Source organism: Meriones unguiculatus, chromosome 1 (genome assembly GCF_030254825.1).
Source record: "Meriones unguiculatus strain TT.TT164.6M chromosome 1, Bangor_MerUng_6.1, whole genome shotgun sequence".
Classification (NCBI taxonomy): domain Eukaryota; kingdom Metazoa; phylum Chordata; class Mammalia; order Rodentia; family Muridae; genus Meriones; species Meriones unguiculatus.
Genome location: NC_083349.1, coordinates 16,119,158 through 16,140,150, shown reverse-complemented (window position 1 = coordinate 16,140,150; position 20,993 = coordinate 16,119,158). Strand labels below are relative to the sequence as shown.

At 45.3% G+C, this 20,993-nt stretch overlaps 1 protein-coding gene and 1 pseudogene across 1 annotated transcript in view; one reads left to right on the top strand and one right to left on the bottom strand.

Annotated features, from left to right (window-relative positions):
• The window catches only part of LOC110549026 (MAPK-interacting and spindle-stabilizing protein-like), a 100,923-nt gene extending 99,763 nt beyond the window's left edge, over positions 1 to 1,160 (top strand). Inside the window, exons 3-4 of the transcript XR_009591362.1 lie at positions 136 to 213; positions 753 to 1,160. The gene's annotated coding sequence lies outside the window, so the exon portion shown is untranslated. The remainder of the gene's footprint in view (positions 1 to 135; positions 214 to 752) is intronic.
• An 8,814-nt stretch (positions 1,161 to 9,974) lies between these two features.
• LOC110549038 (ferritin heavy chain-like) overlaps positions 9,975 to 20,993 on the bottom strand; it is a 176,578-nt pseudogene continuing 165,559 nt past the window's right edge.

Sequence of the window (20,993 nt, the reverse complement as noted above, 5' to 3'; positions counted from 1 at the left end):
GCTTCCCAGCCCATGGAATATTGGGACATAGTGGGTCCTTTGAGAAGTGCAGGTCTTACTGGAGGTCTTTAAGTCATCGGTGGACTCTAGCTGCTTCCTCTTTGTATCTTTTATTTTCTTTTTTTTTTTTTTCAGTCAACTTGATATACAAGCTGGAGTCATACAGAAAGAGGAGCCTCAACTGAGAAAATGTCTTTACCAGATTGCCTCTAGGTGAGCATTTTCTTGATTTAAAATTGGTGTGGAAGGTTTAGTTCACCGTGGGTGGTGCCGTCCCTGGGCAGGTGGTCCTGAGCTGTGTAAGAAAGCAGGCTGAGCAAGCTGGTAAACCAGATTATTCCATGCCCTCTGCTTCAGTTTCTGCCTCCAAGTGTCTGCCTGGCTTCCCAAGTTCTTGCTTTGGCTTCTTTCAATGCAGGATTGTGAATGGTGACTGCAAGATGAAGTAAACCCACACAAGTTGCTTTTGGTTAGTGCTTTATCACAACAGTAGATAGTAAAGTAGAATGTCAGGAGATGAGCAGCCTCATTCCTCCATGCCCTCTCTGCCCTGCGGTCCTGCCTTGCTCCAGGCCCAAAACTACAAGACCATGTGACCATGAACTGATACCTCCATACTGGCTGAAGACTGACTAACAACTACTGTTTGTTCTTCCTCCTGACCATGATACATTTTTGGAGTTTTACTAGTGATGTTTTAGAACTTTGATTCCACTACTTCATCTGAAAGTGCTGTGTTGCTATTCCTGCAGAGTTGGTTCCTTCTTGCTGAAGCACACCCGTTAGCAGTTCTCTTGTGAGGTTTGGATATGAAAACTCTTTGTACTTCCTGCACTGCAGCATGAAGTGGGAATAGAATCCACCCGGAAGCCATCACTGCTCATGGAGGTCTGCAGCTGTTCTGGTGAGATCTGGTCCATTGATGTTCATTTTGGTGGGTCTGTCTTGGCTCTGGTAACAGAGCTTCACCATCTTCCTAGAAATGGGGAAGCTGCCTCAAGGCTATTCTCCAGGACTCGGTCCTGCACCCAGGGGACTCATCACCCCTCAGAGACACATGGTAGCTAGAACTGTCTCTACCCGTCAGAAAGCAGACATTGTATGTGTGCTGTTGGTAGTACACTGTCTAAGTTCCTTCATGTTCTAGAGTTTATCCCTACTGCTCCCACCCTCCCTCTGGGGAGATACAGTCTCCCAAGGCTTTCCAGATCATTCCCTTCTCAGCTTTGTTCATCCTGGTCTCTAATTTCCCCACTCTGTTACCTCAGACTTGTTTCCCAGACAAGGTCTTACATGGCCCCAGACTTTCTGCCCTACCCTTGCAAATGTCTGCCACTTGAAGAACCTCCTGAGTCTCTTCTGGGTCTCTTCCCTTCCCCGAAGCTATGTCTTTAGTCCCCTTTGCTTGGCGACTCTCAATATGTAACAAGCATCAAAATTGTCTCAAGTTCTCCAGTCCCAGTCCATTCCTCCATCCCTTAGAACTGTGCTTTTAACTCAAACCAGTTGACATGAGTCTGATCAGTTCTCCCAAGGATGAAAAGCCTGAAGAGGAGAACCGAGGTCCCTATCCATCAGCCTAATCAGCAGACATTTGACAGGGTCACTCAAGATCTTGCAGAGCTGATTACCTGCCTGCTGGAAGCAGATACAGGAAGGAGCCATCAGAAGATGCCTGGCCACCCACTGCCTAACAAGCTCTGAATCAAGAGGGTACCAACCATCAAGGACTGGGTATTCTGCCATATAAGCAATACACATGGTGACCAGCTTAAAACACCTATTTTATCTTTATTCTAGATACTTCTAGAACTGATGCAGAATTCTAGGATGAAAGTCAGTTGTTTTTGGAATTTTGAGTGACTTCCTCAATGGGCTTTAATTTCCCCTATAGTGGTAAGTTTTGGCGTCTTTAAAAGCTCAGTAACGTTATGTAAACACGTTTTTTGTTTTAATCCCAGGTGTGGGATATGAGGCTCCTTCAGACTGTCCACAGCAGAAAACTATTTGCCTCCTGCGGGTTTTGAGAGCGGCTCTTTGGCAGCTGCAGATAGTTTAATTCTGAAGACTCTGGAGAGGGAATAAATGCCAGAGGCCAGAGAGAGCAAGGGGAGCTCCTAGGAAGAAGGCTGCTGCTGCTTGTCCCTGCTGTTCCTAGTTGCTGTTGCTGCCGTTTGATGAGAAGACGTTGGAGATATCCTGAAACAAAGATCAGACTTGCCCCCACTGACCCTAACCAGCAAGGAAGTAACTAAGGTGAACTCTGGCCCCTCTCTAACCTTTCTCTCTTACCTGGTGTTGGGTTGTTGGAAGGGATTAGGGTGGAGAAGGGAGAAAGAGGCATAAAAAACATAAATAAAATAGTTTTAAAAATGCACCGACATTCTTCTTTGCTGCTGGAGAGGTGTGAGTGTGGTTTGAAGGTCATTGCCTCTCAGAGTGTGTGGATGGGGCACTTTCACGCTTCTCATCGTCTTATTTTTTGCATTCACCCGCATGTATTAGGGTATGGATTCTGTATTATTTATAACTGGTTGGGATTCAAGGAAATTTTAGATTCTGATAATTACATCTTTCCACAGTCTTGGTGAGTTATACACTGTTATCTCTTTAAACGTGGCCTTTTTCCAACTGTCCTCTCTGCTTCCTAAAATCCAAGCATATGTACTTTAGACCTAGCTACACCGTGACTTACCTTCCCCTTCATGCTTCTGCCATGTCTCTCTGGGACACGTTTTGGATAACTTCTTTCATACCCTGCTCTTTCTCTCTTAAACTCAATTCAATATGCTTCTATTTCACTCATATTTTACCGGTTTTATTATTTTTCAAATCATCTTGTTCCCTGTTAATATATGTATGCTTCCTTCTTAAACGTCCTTTGAATTTTTAAAACATACTGAAAATTTAATATTGCATGTCTGATACTTCCAATATCTAAAGTCTTACTGAATCTACTTTTGCGCCCCTCCTAATCACTTATGATACTTTATTCCTGGATGCACTGTAGGAACAGTTCATCTTTCCAAGTGGAAGTGCTCTGAAAGTTGGGTTAAAATTGTGTTCTTCCAGAGAGGAAAAGACTATTTTTACACTTTCTATTTTTCTGTCTATCTATCTTATCTATCGTGTGTGTCTCTGTCTTTTACAAATAATTAAAGGATTGTGTGTGTGTGTGGTGGGGGCATAAAGACAACCTGTAGGGATTATTAGGACCATATATATTTGCTGACACAAACTCAGTTGTCATGCTTTTTACCTGCTGAGCCATCTTGTGGTCCTCTTTGTGCTCTTCTCTTTGTGTTTTGGCCCACACCTTTGGAGACACAGGCAATGGCCCTGGATTATTTTCATCACTTAATTCTGTGTTCACTTAAGTGTTCTGGCCATACCTTTAGATTGAGTGTTAAGCATTACACTGGCTCTTTAAATCCAGTCAGGACTGTGGTGGTCAGTGAGGGTATGGCCTCACTGAAGCAGAAGTCTGTGCCCTCCTGCACAATACCACACAATACTTCCTTCCTTTGACCATTGCTTTTGGGGGCTCATTTCTAGTGTAGGAGACTCTGTTTATTTTGGTTGGTCTTTGTTGTTTTGTGTCCTCTCTTACCTTACTTCCCCCTTTCCTCTTTGTAGTGGCTTAGCTGTGGCCTTCTGCCTGTAGCCAGCTTGTCTTGGAATGATAGTACTGTGGCCTGGGCATCTATCTCAGCGTCATCATTTTTGACATTGCTACGTGTGTCAGCTCATTGTCCCAACCTAGAGCTGTGACTGCTGAAGCCCATGTGGACATCACCAGCTACACAGCTTGGGGGATCCCTTGAGTGGAAGCTTGGGCCCTCACCTCCCATCCTGGGTGATTTGGTATCTATACTGGTCACATCAGACCACAGAATTTTAGTCCCATAGTTCTGCAGGTTCATGGCTTCTCTGCTCTGACCAGCAACATTTCCACTCTGTTCCTCACCCGTGGAAAGCCGGCTGCATTACAGCTTTTGTGATTTCACTTGCACTTGCAGCAGAGGAGGGACCAGGAGTGAAGACAAGATTGCCACCCTGACTACAGTCCGAAATAACATCTGAAGGCTACTTTGGTAGCTGTTTCTTTGTGGGCAGAATCCTCTCCATTTTAGGTCTCCACGTTTCCCCACATGGGTTCATTCCTCCTGGAAGAGACCTTGTTGCCAATGGTGAGAAGAGGGGCCTGAAATTTCTGTGCAAATTCTGGTTCTCTCACTTGATAACTGTAATCACCAGCAAATTGCCTACTTGGGACAAATTTCTGTCAAATTCTGAAAATCAGCCAGTGAATATCTTCTGCAAAGCAGTCGTACAGGGGACATGAAATGGTGTGAAGTCCTAGTTCCTGAGCTGTGTGCATATTAGGTGACTGGCAGAAGGGCCTTAGGGATTGTGGATCAGCTGACCTGGACCTGTGGATAGCTTCCTGGATTGCCCAGGTGACCTGCATAATCACATGGGTCCATCGATATGGAAATGGAGTAGGAGAGCCAGTCATTGTCAGAGCAAGGAAGAGTTGCTGTGTTGCTGCCTCTGGAAATAGAGAAAAGTGACGCTGAGCCACGAGGTGCGGTGACTTCTGCAAGCTGGGGAAGGCACATACTGGATGATGTCAGCTCAGGTGAGGGGCCTGCAGGCTTTGTCTGCCAACACTTGATTTCAGCCAGCGAGGCCTGTAACAGACTTTGGGTCTCAAGCACTGGGAAATAGTAGTCTGTGCTGGTTCAAGCCATTGCTTTTGCAGAGTTGGCTATAGACATCAGGTACTGCCTTTAATGGCAAATCATGGAGCCAGCTGAGCCACGTGATCTGAGGTTGGGGTGCAGAAGGTTCAGAATCTTTCTTTTTGCCCCTCTTGGCCTCTAAGGACCTGGGAATGCCTTTCTACAAATACTCACTTCCACAGTAGATGCTCCCCCTAGGTCCTTGAATACCCAGAGGGCTTAGGTGTCCAAGCGCTGGCAACTGAAATCCATCTCTGGTAGGTGCCTTTGGGCTATATTATTCTTGTCCCAGACAGATAGCTAGCCCAAGTTTTGACAGTGTGGCTGTGGGGCCTGAAGCTCTAGAGGACACTCAGACAGAAGAGACCTCTGGCAGGGAGTGCAGTAGAGTTGAAGGTCAGCCCAGGGGATGTCTTGGTTCAGAATGTGTATGTGTGTATGTGGTATGTGTATGATTTTTTTTTGTATATGTGTGTTGTACATGTTTTGGTTATGCTCTGTGCACAAACACATATTTTGTGTGTGTGCTATGTGGTACGAATACATATTATGTGTGATGTGACATGTGTTTTATGTGTATGTTTTGTGTTTATTTTGAAGGCATACATGATCCATGTAGTGTTCATGTGACATAACATTTATATATGTGTTACATGTATGGCTGTATATATGTGGTATGTTTTAGGTATGTGCATCTGTCTGTTGTGTATTTTGTTCTGAGTTTGGTTTTGGGGACAGAGTTTCTCTGTGTAGCCCTGGATGTCCTAGAACTCACTCCATAGGCCAGGCTGGCCTTGAACTCAGAGATTTGCCTGCCTCTGCCTTCCGAGTGCTGGGATTAAAGGTGTGTGCCACCACCGCCCAACTGTTATGTACTTGTTAATATTTGTGTGATGTGTGCACTTTATGTAAATATATGTACCTGGAGGTATACTGTGTGTGTGTTTGATGTATGCTCGCCTGCTATGTAGTGGTATGTGTATGTTGTGTATAGGTGTGTGTTTTTAAGCTGCTTATATCTGGAAGGTGCCATTTGGACATAGAGTCCCCTGAAAGAGGAACTTGTCTTTATACCTGCAGGATCATAGGGTAAGGACAGCCCTGTGTCTTTCTTGCCATGGCCTCTGGCCTCTGCCCTCTGCCGAGTTCCATTCATCTTGACACCTTAGCTGAATATAACACACCGGCTCCTAAAAAACATCCACTCAAGCATTTATTCACCCTCATGACCAGTATGTGGTAAATCCCAATTGTGTCTACAGCAAGCACTCTGCAGGAACTGGTGTGCCACAGTGGGCCAGTCAGCCTGTAGGGAGTGGAGGGCAAGGGGTCAGGTGGGGCCCCATGTAGTTCTTTGTCTAGGAGCAGCAGCCCCAGAAGAAGGGCCTCAAAAAGGAAAGCAGATATTAGTGCCCAGGGGCTTGTATTTCAGCGGAAAAAATTGTTTTAGAAAAGATGGTGGCTGCAGTGGCCAAAGATGTCTGTAGCTATTCCTGATATTCTAGTAAGCAGAATGTCCGCCTCCTCCCCTAAAGTCCCTGTCCTACCTACAGAAGGCTCTCTGCGTTGACTGTGGGCTTGGCTCCCCATTCTGGGTCCCTGACTTACTTAGGTTTCTACTGCTGTGATAAAACACCATGACCAAAAGCTTACACTTCAACATCACAGGCCCTCATTAGAGTAAGTGAGGGCAGGAACTGAAGCAGAGTCCTTGGAGGAACATTGCTTACTTGGTTGCTCCTCGTGGCTTGATCATTCTGCTTTCTTATACAACTCAGGTCCACCCGCCCATGAGCGGCCCTGCCCACAGTGAGCTGGGCACTCCCATATTAATCCTTAATTTAAAAAAAAAGTGAAGCACAGGTTAATCTGGTGGGGGCATTTTCTCAAGTGCGTTCCCTCTTCTCAAATGACACTGGCTTGTGCCAAGTTGACAAAAAAAAAAAAAACCCAACAAAAAACAAAGCTAACCAGGACAGTTTGTTTCATGCTCATGTGCCCTGGTGAAGATGGATGAGTATGAGTGTGTCTGTTCACAGCCCTCTTCTGTAGAAGAGTAAGCTGAACCAAGAAGCCCACTGAGTGCTAGCAAAGGTCTGCCCATCAGTCACCGTACTGGGCTATCTGTGCCCTGCTATGATGGCAAAGACTGTGAACTGGGCTTTACCATCAGGACAGGGCTGAGCCGGGATGCCTTCCTGGTGTCCCTGGCTACCACTCACCTTTCTTTATCCCTTCATGCTTTGTGAAGGTGGGAAGCTCCTCCCTGCTGCAGGTGGCCCATTTCCGTTTCCCTCTCTGATAGGAAGCTTGATCCCAACTGGGGACTATGTCCCAGACACTGCAGGGTACTGCAGAGGGTGTTTGGGTGCTGCGGCCACACCAAGGGGCCAGCTTCGAAAGCCCTGACATTTTTGCTTTAGCAGGTTTGGGAAGCAGAGCAGATGGATGGCCATCTGTCCCCAAAGAAAAATGGGAAGGTTTTCCATCAATATTTCAGAGTCTGAAAGAGGCTTTCCTCCAGACGACTGTCTTCAAGGTCACTTCTATTCTTCGGTGTGTGTTCACTAATCAACATCACGAGTCTCCTAGGAGGCAATTACTGTGTGACAGGGTTGGGGGAGAATTAGCCTAGTCCTGGGCCTTGGTTATGCAGTCTGCCCCAGAAACTCGGGACACCAGTCAGAGGGACATCTAGGGAGGAACTTCCTGCTCTGTCACCCTCAGAAGCCTCCCAGAAAGCCTCCCCTGCAATCTCTTATTGCAGCAAAGTGGCCGTTCTGTTTGCTTGCATCCCTTGTGGTCAGGTGGTAAGGTTCTGGTGCTGCACCCCCACTGGTTTTTAGGAGAATTGTATACCCCAGGCGGGAGTCCGATGCCTGGATGAGTTCAGCCTGGTGGTCATTTATCACAGTGCATCTCCAGTCCCCTCGCATCCTCCTCCCTTGGTGGCCCTGGGTCCTCACTCTCCCCGGGGACTTTAAGCATGGCTGGCCTCTCTGATGGACCTCAACATGGGCCATTTACATGATCAGAATGAAAACACTGCTGGGTTGAGGTCCTTTGAAATGACTTAGACAGCTTAAAAAGGATGTGAACTATGCTCTGGCAGGTGCAGAGGCAGAAGGAGGAGAGGCCGGATCTGGGGCGAATGTAACCACACATTACCCCAGCCATGAGAACCAAGAACTTCCCCCCTCCCAATTCCTGCTCCTTCTACTGAAGGTGTCTGAAGTCCTTTTGTCAAGCAGTGAGCTTTTCTTCCCTCCTGGAGAATGGAGGTGCATTCACTTGGGAATCAGCTCAGAGGAATTATGTAAAGGAGAAGAGAGCTGACCCCTCCCAGGGAAGCACAGGAAGGCAGGAGCAGGGCCAGTCTGTGGCAAATTGTTTGAGACAATGAAGATGTCTTTGACATCTTTTAGTTTTTCTTCCTCATCCCGCTTTCCAGGTTTGAGGTTAGAAGGCTTCAGAATCCGACAATGGGAGGGCAGGGGAATGCAGCACCCAGCACCCAGCACCCAGCAGCAGGTACAAGGACTCAGGGATGACATAAATCGCCCTTTCCTTTCCCGGTATTCCATCTTTGTTATTCCCTTGTTCTTCTTTGGGGGTGGAGACAGGAGAAACCTTTAACTCTGATGATCTTTGTAGGTACACATCATGCTGTGATGGTGAATTAGCACAGCTCACACAGGAACAATCCAGGTTACTGAGAGCACCTGGTCAGCTCTGTTAGGAAGCAAGGGCTGGAGTCTGGCAGGCAGGGGCAGTCTGTGGATCCTCTTCAGATGTAGCTTGGAGTAGCAGATTTAAACATCTCTGTGGATGTGCTCCTGACTCCTGTAGAGCACCCCACTCTGGCTACATGACCTCTACTGTCTGTCCTGCCTCCTGCCTCTCCAGAGTGACTGAGACAGGAACTCTGCTGTGCCTTCCCTCTACCCCAGTTTCCCACTGTGACCTGGGCCAGCTGATGAACCAGGACCATCTCTTGCCTCTAGTTCAGCCTGCCAGCTTCATGGGGTGCCTTGTGGTACATTCATCTAGCCTGTGGGAGAAAGGTCTTTTTCTTAGGGTAAGCACTCCCATCAGTAGGGTGTCAGCCTTACTGTGACTCCTTCTGGGGATTTCTATGATGTCTACCTGTGTAGATCCCATTAACCCACTCGCCTCTATCAATCACAACACTACACTGTTGTGGATGTAAGCATGGTTTTGTTTTGGTCCCAGGTGTGGGATGTGGGACTGATTCAGATGGTCCACAGCAGCAGATGATTTGCCTTGTATGGGTTCTGAGAGGAGGTCTTTGCCAGCTGCAGATAGTTTAAATCTGAGGGCTCTGGAGAGAGAATAAATGCCAGAGCCCAGAGCATGAGGATCTGAGAAAGAACGGTGTTGCTCCTGCTTCCCTTTTGCTGCTCCTGGTTGCTGTTGTGAGACAAGAAGTCAGAGATCTCCTGAAACAAGGAATGGACTGGCTTCAAGGAACCCAACGACCCTACCCAGCAGGAAGCAGCTAAGAGAACTGTGCCACCTCTCCCACTAATCTTTTCTCTCTCCTACTTGGTGATGGGATGTTGGAAGGGATTGGGGTGAAGTAGGGAGAAAGAGATAAGAAATGTAAATAAGAGTTTTAAAAAGGTATGCCACAATACATAGTAACCACTCAGGCCGTGCTCGTCCACTCAGAGGTTGCTCAGCATCCTTAAGGGCCCCAACCCTCTGCAAGGACCTTGTAGCTCAGTGCCAGTGCAAGGTATGCTGTTGAGGGACAAGTGCCAGGCCAGCAGAGGCAGAGTGCACAGTCCTGGCACAGCTGCCAGCATTTCCACATAGGCTGGTTAGGTACCCACTCACTCACTCCTATAATCTGTAGACATTGTAGTTCATTGATAGTGTCTGTCCTTAAAGGTCTTTTTCATAGTTTCATTCAAATTTTCATTCATATTTCATGCTTTGGAACTGAGGACATTTTTCTGTCCTTTCTGACCCTTAGGAGCTGAAATGACTTGGTATAGAGCAGAAGATCATTAAGTGTAATTCTTACCAGTCTTAGCAGGCTCTCAGCCATCTGGGTTTCTTCTCTTTTTGGGGGGGTTGGGTAGCAGAGTTCTCTATTTGAAGAAATGATACAAATTAAATAACTTAAAACGGATGTTTTGGAGAGAGTTACAGAAAAGATAAAGGCAGTCCAACATGTACGCACTGCCTCAGTGACCGGTAAAGTCAAGTGGCTTTGGGGAAGCCAAACTTAGCTCTCATCTCATTTGCCACGCCAGATTAGGGGACTCCCATCTTGCACAGGTTGGTCATGTGGTCACCCAGGTGGAACCCAAAGATTTCACCTGCTCAGCAATGCATCTCAATGACCTCACTTAAGTGGGGGTCATTTTTGTCAGTAGCCAGTTTGTGAAGTTCCAGTAGTGACTGATTCACAATCTCTTCCAAGGGCAGTGCATACTCCATTGTGTTCAGCCTGCTCTCCCAGTCATCTTGGTATGGCTTCTTGATAGCCGGTGGGAAGATTTGGCCACCTTGCTGGTTCTGCAGCTTCATCAGTTTCTCAGCGTGTTCCCTCTCAGGAGATTGCTGGAGGAAGTATCTGGCAACGTTCTTCAGAGCCAACTCTTTCCAGTCGAAGTAGTTGGTCAGACAGACTTAGGAGGCATATAACTCCAGCTTGGTCTGGGGGTTGATGGCAGCCTCAGAATCCTGGTGGTAGTTCTGGTGCACTTTTGGGGGAAATGCTGTGGTCGTGGCGGTGGGTGAGGCTCAGCGGTGACGTCGAGCAGTAGAGCAATGAGGTTGCAAAGACTCAGGCTCAGAGTGGCTGGGGCTGGGGTTAGAGAAGTCAGCACAGGTTAGCTGTTCAAGCACAGCTGAAGTAGGAAACCGAGGCCACCCTGGGCGAGAACATCTGGTGTCCGGGTTTTGAATTAAGAGCACCGAGAGTGAGGAGTGTTCAAGATGGCGGCGCCGGGAGAGCACCATGTCTGAGAAGCAGGACAGCACTCTCCGTGCAGCGACCAGGAGATTGAACTCTAGGCCCTAAAACTACAGCGATCGTTGTTTCCCAGGTGAGGGGAGGCCCCCACGACGTGGGAATCGGTCAGGTCCACTCTCGGCTGCCCACCCAGAACCTGGAAGAAATCCCGGGTAATGCGGGCTTTGGGTCTCCGGGCTGGAGCTGCAAGCCTGTGTGTCCCGATCACTTTCCCAGGCTGATCGGTGGGCACAAGGGTGCCTGAGACTGGGAGTCCCAGTCGCAAGAAAACCCCACGGGGAAGCAAAGTTGCGAGCCTGATCACAGGTCACCCAGTCTTTCCCTGGAAGGTCTTGTGGACTGTGGGTACCCGTGCCATCACAACTGAGCTCCCGCCATGTAGAGAGCGGCTGCTGGAGCCCAGCTCACTGGTACAGACGAGCTGCGTGCCCCAGTGCAAAAAAGATTGGGAATCCCTGTCCGGAGAGGGCCCCACAGGGAAGGAAGAAACCGTGCTGCTGGAGTCACCTAGACTTTGCCTGGGGAAAGTCTAGCAGACCACAGATCGCAAACAGGCGAGTACGCCCAGGCATCACAGATCCGGGCCCAAGCAGGGAGGACAGAGTTATTGGGAACCCAGCTCCTGCAGACTATCAGGCGGGCGCACGCTCCGCCAGCCCAGAGGCCTGCTTTGTACCTACTCCTTACAGACAGAACTGTGGGCCCCAAGACACCAGAGTCTTAGAGTCACTGTCTGGAGAAACCCTCACAAGGAACAAGGAACGAAGCAAAGGGAACGGACTTAGGCAACCCTGTATATCCCCAGAAAAGGTCCCACAGACCGGCCCAACCCAGGGAACTGCTGTGCCCCAGATAGCCTGCTGTTACCAGGAGAGCAGTACTCACCCACCACAGATTACCTCTTGGGTTCTGGGACACAGGGCCCCAGTCTCAGACCTACAAAAGACCGGGAACCCTGAGATCAACCCCCAGATACTGCTCCAAGGGGCAACCAGTTATCCCTAACAAAACTGACCAAACCACGAGACACACAGGTTACAGAAGCTGATCACTAAATTTACAGCAAGAAACCCAGAAGGAGGGCAGCTATCTCCAGGACTTCTCCCGGTGAGAGGAGAGCCCTATTGACTAATCAGGACCACAGCTATCACCCAGGTCTCTATGCCTGAGGTGAGTTGCAACTCCTGAAAAACACCGGCCATCCAGTGACTATACCCAAAAAGCTGAGAAGGCTTCCTTCAGGAAAAACCATCTTCCTGCCAAAGGGATTCTCTCCACTACAGGAACAACCAGAAACTAACTTCAAACACCTAAGATAGCCCAATGGGTAGAGGACAGCGTAAAAGTTCAACCAACAAAAGCCAGAGCAATATGGCATCCCAGAACCCAGTTATCCAGGGGCAAATAGCCCTAGACACCCCAGCATAATTGAAATTCAAGGAGATGACCTAACATCTATGCTCATGAAGAAGATAACAGAGGAAACAAAATACGAAAAGAAATAGAGGAAGCTGCAGCCAAACAGTTTGTGACCTTTAGAGAGGAAATGCTTAAATCACTGAATGAAATAAAAGAAACAGTGGATTTCTCAAACAAACAGCTGAAGGAATTGACAGAAAAACATGAAAATACAGTCAGACAGGTGAAGGAAAACAACAAAATAGCTCAAGACCTGAAGATAGAATTGGAAAAATTAAAAAAAAAAAAAACACAAATGGAAGAAATTGTGGAGAGAAAGAACTTAGGGAAGAAAACAGGAACTACAGAGGTTAGCATAACCAATAGGCTACAAGAAATGGAAGAAAGAATCTCAGGTGTGGAAGATACAATGGAAGAAATAGATGTATCTGTCAAAGAAAATGTTAAATCTAAAAAATTCCTGACACAGACTGTCCAAGAAATTCAAGACAACATAAAAAAGCAAAACCTAAGAATAATAGGAATAGAGGAAAAAGAAGATTCCCTGCACCAAGGCCCAGAAAATATTTTCAACAAAATCATTGAAGAAAATTTCCCCAACTTAAAGAAGAGGCCAATAAGAATACAAGAGGCCTATAGAACACCCAATAAATTAGACCAGAAAAGAAAATCCTCCTGCCACATAATAATCAAAATCGTAAGTATACAGAACAAAGAAAAAATACTAAAAGCTGCAAGAGAAAAAGGCCAAGTAACATATAATGGCAAACCCATTAGAATCACACCTGACTTTTCAACAGACTAGGAAAGCCAGAAGGGCCTGGACGGATATCATGCAGACCCTAAAAGAACACAGATGTCAGCCCAGGCAAAACTCTCAGTCCTCATAGATGGAGAAAACAAGATATTCAATGACAAAAACAAATTTCAACAATACCTACAAACAAATCCAGCATTACAAAAGACACAAGAAGGGAACATACAACCCAAGAAAACTAGCTACATTCAGGAAAACACAGGAAATAAATAACCCCACTACAGTAAAACAAAAAGCAACCAAACACACAACCGTATGACCACAGCCAACATCAAATTCAAAGGATCTAACAGCCACTGGTCATTAATCTCTCTCAATATCAATGGACTTAATTCTCCAATAAAAAGACACAGACTAACAGAATGGATGCGTAAACAAAATCCAGCAATCTGTTGTATACAAGAAACACACCTAAGTCACAAAGATAGACATTACCTGAGGGTAAAGGGCTGGAAGACGGCTTTCCAAGCAAATGGATGCAAGAAGCAAGCAGGAGTAGCCATTCTAATATCTGATAAAATAGACTTTCAACCAAAATTAATCAAAAGAGATGGGGAAGGACACTTCATACTCATCATGGGAAAATTCCACCAAGAAGACATCACAATCCTGAACATCTATGCCCCAAATACAAGGGTACCCACATTTGTGAAAGAAACATTGATAAAACTTAAACCACACATAGATCCCCACACACTAATAGTGGGAAACTTCAACACCCCACTGTCAACAAAAGACAGGTCAACTAAACAGAAATTAAACAAAGAAACAATATCTCTAACAGAGGTCATGAATCAAATGGACCTAACAGACATTTACAGAAGCTTACACCCAAACACAAAAGAATTTACCTCCTTCTCAGCACCTCATGGAACCTTCTCCAAAATAGACCACATAGTTGGTCACAAAGCGAGCCTCAACAGATACAAGAAGATTGAAATAATCCCTTGTATCCTGTCTGTTCACCATGGAATAAAGCTGGACCTCAATAACAACAGAAATAGCAAAAAGCCTGCACATACATGGAAACTGAACAACTTGCTACTAAAAGACAGCTGGGTCAGGGAAGAAATAAAGAAAGAAATTAAAATCTTCCTAGAACTCAATGAAAATGAAGACACAACATACCCAAACTTGTGGGACACTAAAAGGAAAGTTCATAGCACTAAGTGCCTTCAAGAAGAAATTCGAGACAGAGCATTCAAACAACTTAACGGCTCACTTAAAAATCCTAGAAAAAGAAGCAGACACACCAAAAAGGAGTAGATGGCTGGAAATAATCAAACTCAGGGCTGAAATCAATCAATTAGAAACAAATAAAAAAATTCAAAGAATCAATGAAATCAAGAGCTGGTTCTTTGAGAAAATCAACAAGATCGACAAACCCTTAGCCAAGCTAACTAAAAGGCAGAGAGACACCACCCAAATCAACAAAATCAGAAATGAAAAGGGGGACATAACTACAGACACCGAGGAAATCCAATCAATCATTAGGACTTACTTCAAAAGTCTATATGCCACAAAATTTGAAAATCTAAACAAAATGGACAATTTTCTTGATTGATTTGACTTACCAAAGCTGAATCAGGACCAGGTAAATCAATTAAATAGTCCTAAATCCTCCAAAGAAATAGAAGCTGTCATCAAAAGTCTCCCATCTAAAAAAAGCCCAGGACCAGATGGCTTCAACGCAGAATTCTACCAGACCTTCAAAGAAGAGCTGACTCCAATTCTCTTCAAACTATTCCACAAAATAGAAACAGAAGGAACATTACCAAACTCATTCTATGAAGCCACAGTCACCTTGGTACCTAAACCTCACAAAGACTCAACAAAGAAAGAGAATTTCAGGCCAATCTTCCTTATGAACATTGATGCAAAAATACTCAACAAAATACTCGCAAACCGAATACAAGAACACATCAAAGATATCATCCACCATGACCAAGTAGTCTTCATCCCAGGTATGAGGGGTGGTTCAATATACAGAAATCCATCAATGTGATCCATCATATTAACAAACTGAAAGAAAAAAACCACATGATAATCTCTCTAGATGCTGAAAAAGCATTTGACAAAATCCAACATCCATTCATGTTTAAAGTATTGGAGAGATCAGGGATACAAGGCACATATCTAAACATAGTAAAGGCGATATACAGCAAGCCTATAGCTAACATCAAACTCAATGGAGAGAAACTTAAAGCAATCCCACTGAAATCAGGGACAAGACAAGGCTGCCCACTCTTTCCATATCTCTTCATCATAGTTCTGGAAGTCCTTGCTAGAGCAATAAGATGGTTGAAGGAGATCAAGGGGATACAAACTGGAAAGGAAGAAGTCAAATTATCACTATTTGCAGATGATATGGTAGTATACGTGAGTTACCCCAAAAACTCTACCAGAAAACTCCTACAGCTGATAAACACCTTCAGCAAAGTGGCTGGATACAAAATTAACTCAAAAAAATCAGTAGCTCTCCTGTATACAAAAGACAAAAGGGCTGAGAAAGAAATTAGGGAAACAACACCCTTCACAATAGCCACAAATGACATAAGGTACCTTGGAGTAACCCTAACCAAGGAAGTCAAAGACTTGTATGAAAAAAATTTCAAGTCTCTGAAGAAAGAATTAGAAGAAGATATGAGAAGATGGAAAGATCTCCCATGCTCATGGCTTGGCAGGATTAACATATTAAAAATGGCCATCTTACCAAAAGCAATCCACAGATTCAATGCAATTCCCATCAAATTACCAACACAATTCTTTACAGACCTGGAAAGAAAAATTGTCAACTTCATATGGAATAACAAGAAACCCAGAATTCTGTGGCTAGTCCTGTGTCCACTCTGGTAGAATTTACCGTGACAATGGCCACTCTCAGCTGCTCCATCATAGTATCGAATTCTCCAGTCCAATTACCTAAAATATAGCTAGACAATTGTTTAGACAGATTTGCAGCACAGGAAAAATTCTCATGTTGTATGCTAGTGACTCAAAGTCCAGCATACTTTCATTGACAGCCAAGTTGAGCGATTTGCCATAGGGTATCAATTTGCTCCTGCACGAGGTCAATCCTCTGATTGAACACCATCAAGCCTTCTTTTAGTTGAGCATTAATTTCTTTTTGTACATCTAAGGCATGAGCTACATTGGCTAAAAGATTATTCGGGGTCTGAGCAGTCTGCGCAGTATGACTATGTCATATGAGTATGTCGTATGAGTATGAATATGACTCATGGCTAATGCCGCGGTGGTAGCTCCAACAGCCGCCAATGAGATGGCAGTAACAATGGTGGCTGTAATTCCAAGATCCCTTTTCTGTCTGAAGAGAGTCATAGTGTGAGGGGCATCAACGGGCACAGGCACCCAGCGAGGCATGCGAGTAACCAGGGCATACCTAAATTTACTAGCATTCCAGCATTGGGCAAAAAAGCAAGTATCATTACCACAATTACTTGGCTCTATCTGGCTAATAATGAATAAAAATGGGGGATATAAACAACAAGGTATCGGATGGGTCTGATGCTCTTTGGGTGGATGACACCTAAATGAACATCAGTACAAAGTCCCAATTTATTTCTAATATCAGAGATCAGACCTCTACTTTTGCCTGATGCGTCTAAAACAAAAAGGGGGAACTGCAGAGAGCTGCGTAATGCCGCGCCTTAAAGATGGAGCTGGTTTCTGCCTTCCACCTTCCCGATGGTGAGTGCTCTCTGTCACGAACAACTCCACATTTGACTAAGGCCAAGGATCTGGCTTGCTTCCATGTATGTGGACCTATCTGCATTGCCCACATGGCATGCTGGGGTTGGCTACCCAGAGGCTATTTAAGCTGTGGGCTGGCTTTCCCCAGGGTCAGATGATTGTTCAAGGTTCCTGAATAAACTGCATTGAAAAAATAAAAAGAAACCCAGAATTGCTAAAACAATCATCTACAATAAAAGATCTTCTGGAGGTATCTCCATCCCTGATCTTAAGTTGTACTATAGAGCAAGAGTTCTAGAAACTGCATGGTACTGGCATAGAAACAGAATAGTGGATCAATGGAACCGAACAGAGGACCCAGAAATAAACCCACACACTTATGGACACCTGATCTTTGACAAAGACACCAAAACCATACAATGGAAAAAAAGATAGCATCTTCAACAAATGGTGCTGGTCCAACTGGATGTCTACATGTAGAAAAATAAAAATAGATCCTTACTTATCACCCTGCACAAAACTGAAGTCCAAGTGGATCAAAGACCTCAACATAAAACCTGACACATTAAATCGGCTAGAAAAAAAAGTGGGGAATACCCTAGAACTCATTGGTACAGGAGAAAACTTCCTGAACAGAACACCAACAGCACAGGCTCTAAGAGCAACAATCAATAAATGGGACCTCATGAAACTGAAAAGCTTCTGCAAAGCAAAGGACACCGTCATCAAAACAAAGTGACTGCCTACAGATTGGGAAAGAATCTTCACCAACCCTTTATCTGACAGAGGACTCATATCCAGTATATATAAAGAACTAAAGAAGCTGAAAAGCAGCAAACCAAGTAATCCACTTAAAAAATGGGGAACAGAGCTAAACAGAGAATTCTCTGAAGAGGAATACCGAATGGCAGAGAAGCACTTAAAGAAATGCTCAACCTCATTAGCCATTAGGGAAATGCAAATCAAAACAACCCTGAGATTTCACCTTACACCCATGAGAATGGCCAAGATCAAAAACTCAAGTGACAACACATGCTGGAGAGGTTGTGGAGAAAGGGGAACCCTTCTCCACTGCTGGTGGGAATGTAAACTTGTACAACCACTCTGGAAATCAATCTGGTGCTTTCTCAGACAACTAGGAATAGTGCTTCCCCAAGATCCAGCCATACCACTCCTAGGCATATATCCAAAAGAGGCTCAAGTACACTAAAAGGACATTTGCTCAACCATGTTTATAGCAGCTTTATTTGTAATAGCCAGAAGCTGGAAACAACCCAGATGCCCCTCAACTGAAGAATGGATGCAGAAATTGTGGTACATCTATACAATGGAATATTACTCAGCAATGAAAAATAAGGAAATCATGAAATTTGCAGGTAAATGGTGGGATCTGGAAAGGATCATCCTGAGTGAGTTGTCCCAGAAGCAGAAAGACACACATGGTATATACTCACTCATATAGACATACAACATAGGACAAACCCACTAAAATCTGTGCATCTAAAGAAACTAAGCAAGAGAGAGGACCCTAACTAAAACGGTCAATCCCCATCCTGAAAGGCAAAGAGGATGGACATCAGAAGAAGAAAACAGGAAACAACCTAGGAACCTTCTACAGAGGGCTTCTGAAAGCCAGAAGAAAAAAAAAACAGGAAACAAACTAGGAACCTGCCATAGAGGGCCTCTGAAAGCCTCTGCCCTGCAGACTATCAAAGCACATGCTGAGCCTGATGGCCAACTGTTGGGCAGAGTGAATGGAATTTTATGTAAGAAGTGGGAAATAGTAAGAGCTGGAGAGGACAGGGTCTCCACAAGGAGAGCAACAGAACAAGAAAATTTGAACATAGGAACTTCCCAGAGACTCATACTCCAACCAAGGACTATTCATGGAGATAACCTAGAACCCCTGCACAAATGTAGCCCATGGCAGTTCAGTGTCCAAGTGGGTTACATAGTAATGTGAAGAGGGACTGCCTCTGACATAATCTGATTGGTCTGCTCTTTGATCACCTCCCCCTGGAGGGGAGCAGCCTTACCAGGCCACAATAGAGGACAATGCAGCCACTTTTGATGAGAACTGATAGACTAAGATCAGAAAGGAGAGAAGAACCTCCCCTATCAGTGGACTTGGGGAGTAGCATGCATGCAGAAGGGGGAGGGAGGGTGGGATCGGGAGGGGAGGAGGGAGGGGCTTATGGGGGGATACAAAATGAATAAAGTGTAATTAAAAAAAAAAGAGCTCCAAGAGCACAGGCAGGCAGCATTGCTGCATTCTGTCCTACATCACCCTGAGGATGGGGTGCCCTAGAAGACTCTGGTGCAATGGTTGGGAAGAGTCCAAACACAGATTTTACTTTGTGTTTTAATGAGAGAGTGGAAATCCAAGGTTGACCCCTTCTCTGTACTTGGATGGGGACTGTATTAGTTACTTTTCTGTTACTGTGATAAAACCCCATGATTAAGGTAACTCATAGAAGAAAGACATTATTTTGGCTTGAGGCTCTAGAGAGTTAGAGTTTATAATGTGTGGCAAGCAAGGCAGCAGGCTGGCATGGCAGTAGGAGCAGGAAGCTGAGGGCTCATGTCTTGAGCTACATACATAAAGCAGAGAGATCAAACTGGAAGCAAACAGGCATTAATACACTCAGACCCCAACCCCAGTGACATACTTCATCCAGAAAACCTCTCTTAAGCAGCGCCATCACCTAGGCATTGTGTTCAAATGCTCAAGACTGTGAGAGGGCTTTTCTCTTCAGATCACTACATGGCTATACAGAACATAGAGCCTCCTGTCTCTGGAGTTGCAGGCTGAGAATCTCTGCAGTGGTATATGCCCAGGTCTTCTATGCAGCGTGGGTACAATGGAAGGTTGTGGCCTCCGTGTGAGGTCATAGTGCAGACCTGGGCTCCATGAGTGATAGTAAGACCTTTTCACAGTGCCATCGATTCTTTCTTTTAGCATCAGCCAAATGTGGTGACTATGGTGGGAAAGGGATATTCATTTGGTTTGAATGAATTAACTACTTTAAGGACTTTGGTTATTGTCCAGGGAAAAATAGAAGACTCCAGAAGGCAGGGTTGTTATTGCTTAAAAGGAAGGAAAGATACCCCCCAACCCCCAAAACTAGGGGGATTAGGCTGTGTTCGGGCTGCTAAGTCAGCATTCTGTGGCTAGATGGCATGTAGTCTTTCTGATGGATACTGGGGACTACCTCTGAGCCCTCTAATCCTGGCTGGAAATCAGAGCCCTAAAATCCCAGGGTTCCCCGGGTGGTGTACTTCAGATCAGTGCCCTGTCTGCTCTTCCCATACTCCTCCCATATACCTAGCTGAGCAGATACAGGCTCAGTGGTCCCTCAGTAGATGGCTTTTGAACTACATTCTGAGGAGCAGTGAGTCTCTCTTTTATGGTCTTTTATTTTTAGTTCCTTAAACCTGTTACCTGGGCAAGGCCAGGTGTAAGGCTGCTGGACTGGGCTTACCAGCTTCCAGAAAAGAAGCGGGGTGTGGTGGGCACAATCATAATGACACTAGCATGAGCCCCACAACCCACCAGGGAACTACCTCTGTCAGCATAGAGTGCTTTGTTCCCCCTCCATCCCACTTTAAGTTCTGGGTAGAAAAGACTAGGGTCTGAGTTCAGCAGTAGGAATCAGCTGTGGACTTGCCCTCATTTTCCTCTCTCCCAGAGTTCCTCGTCTCATGTCTTTTCTCTGCCATTTTGGAGGATATTCCCAAGAAGAAGTGGGGACAGGCTTTGTTGGGGGAGGAGACAGTGCAATTCACTGGGCCATGCAAAAGCAATAGCCGTTGAGGATGCCATTCCATCCAGTGCTAGCTGTTGGGAAATCCATCTGGCTCTGTTGTTTCCTTGAATCTCCATGGAAACTACCAGGTAGCTGGAAACATAGGCGTGTTAAAGTTTTTCAACTATCATTATTTTAAAGGGTCTTATTTTCTTCCTTGTCCACATTCACATGGTGGTTTCTATGGAAACTAGAATAGAAACAGCTAGAAAAAGAAAGGCAAATTCTGGCCATTTTTTAATGATGGTCTGCCCATGCAAGAACAGAAAGGAAGAACCAAAAAAAAAAAAAAAGGTGTGGAGGGGTTAATAGATAAAGAGTCCAGTACCAACTCCCAAGTAGGAACCCTGGACTCTGGGCTGGGATTATGGTTAGGGCCAGCTTTTTCCATGTTTCGGGCTCTGAGTCAGACATGGGTCTTTGGCAACTGTTCTGTCCTTTGATCTGATGGATTCCACCTTTTGGACAGGTACCATGGAGCCAGAAAG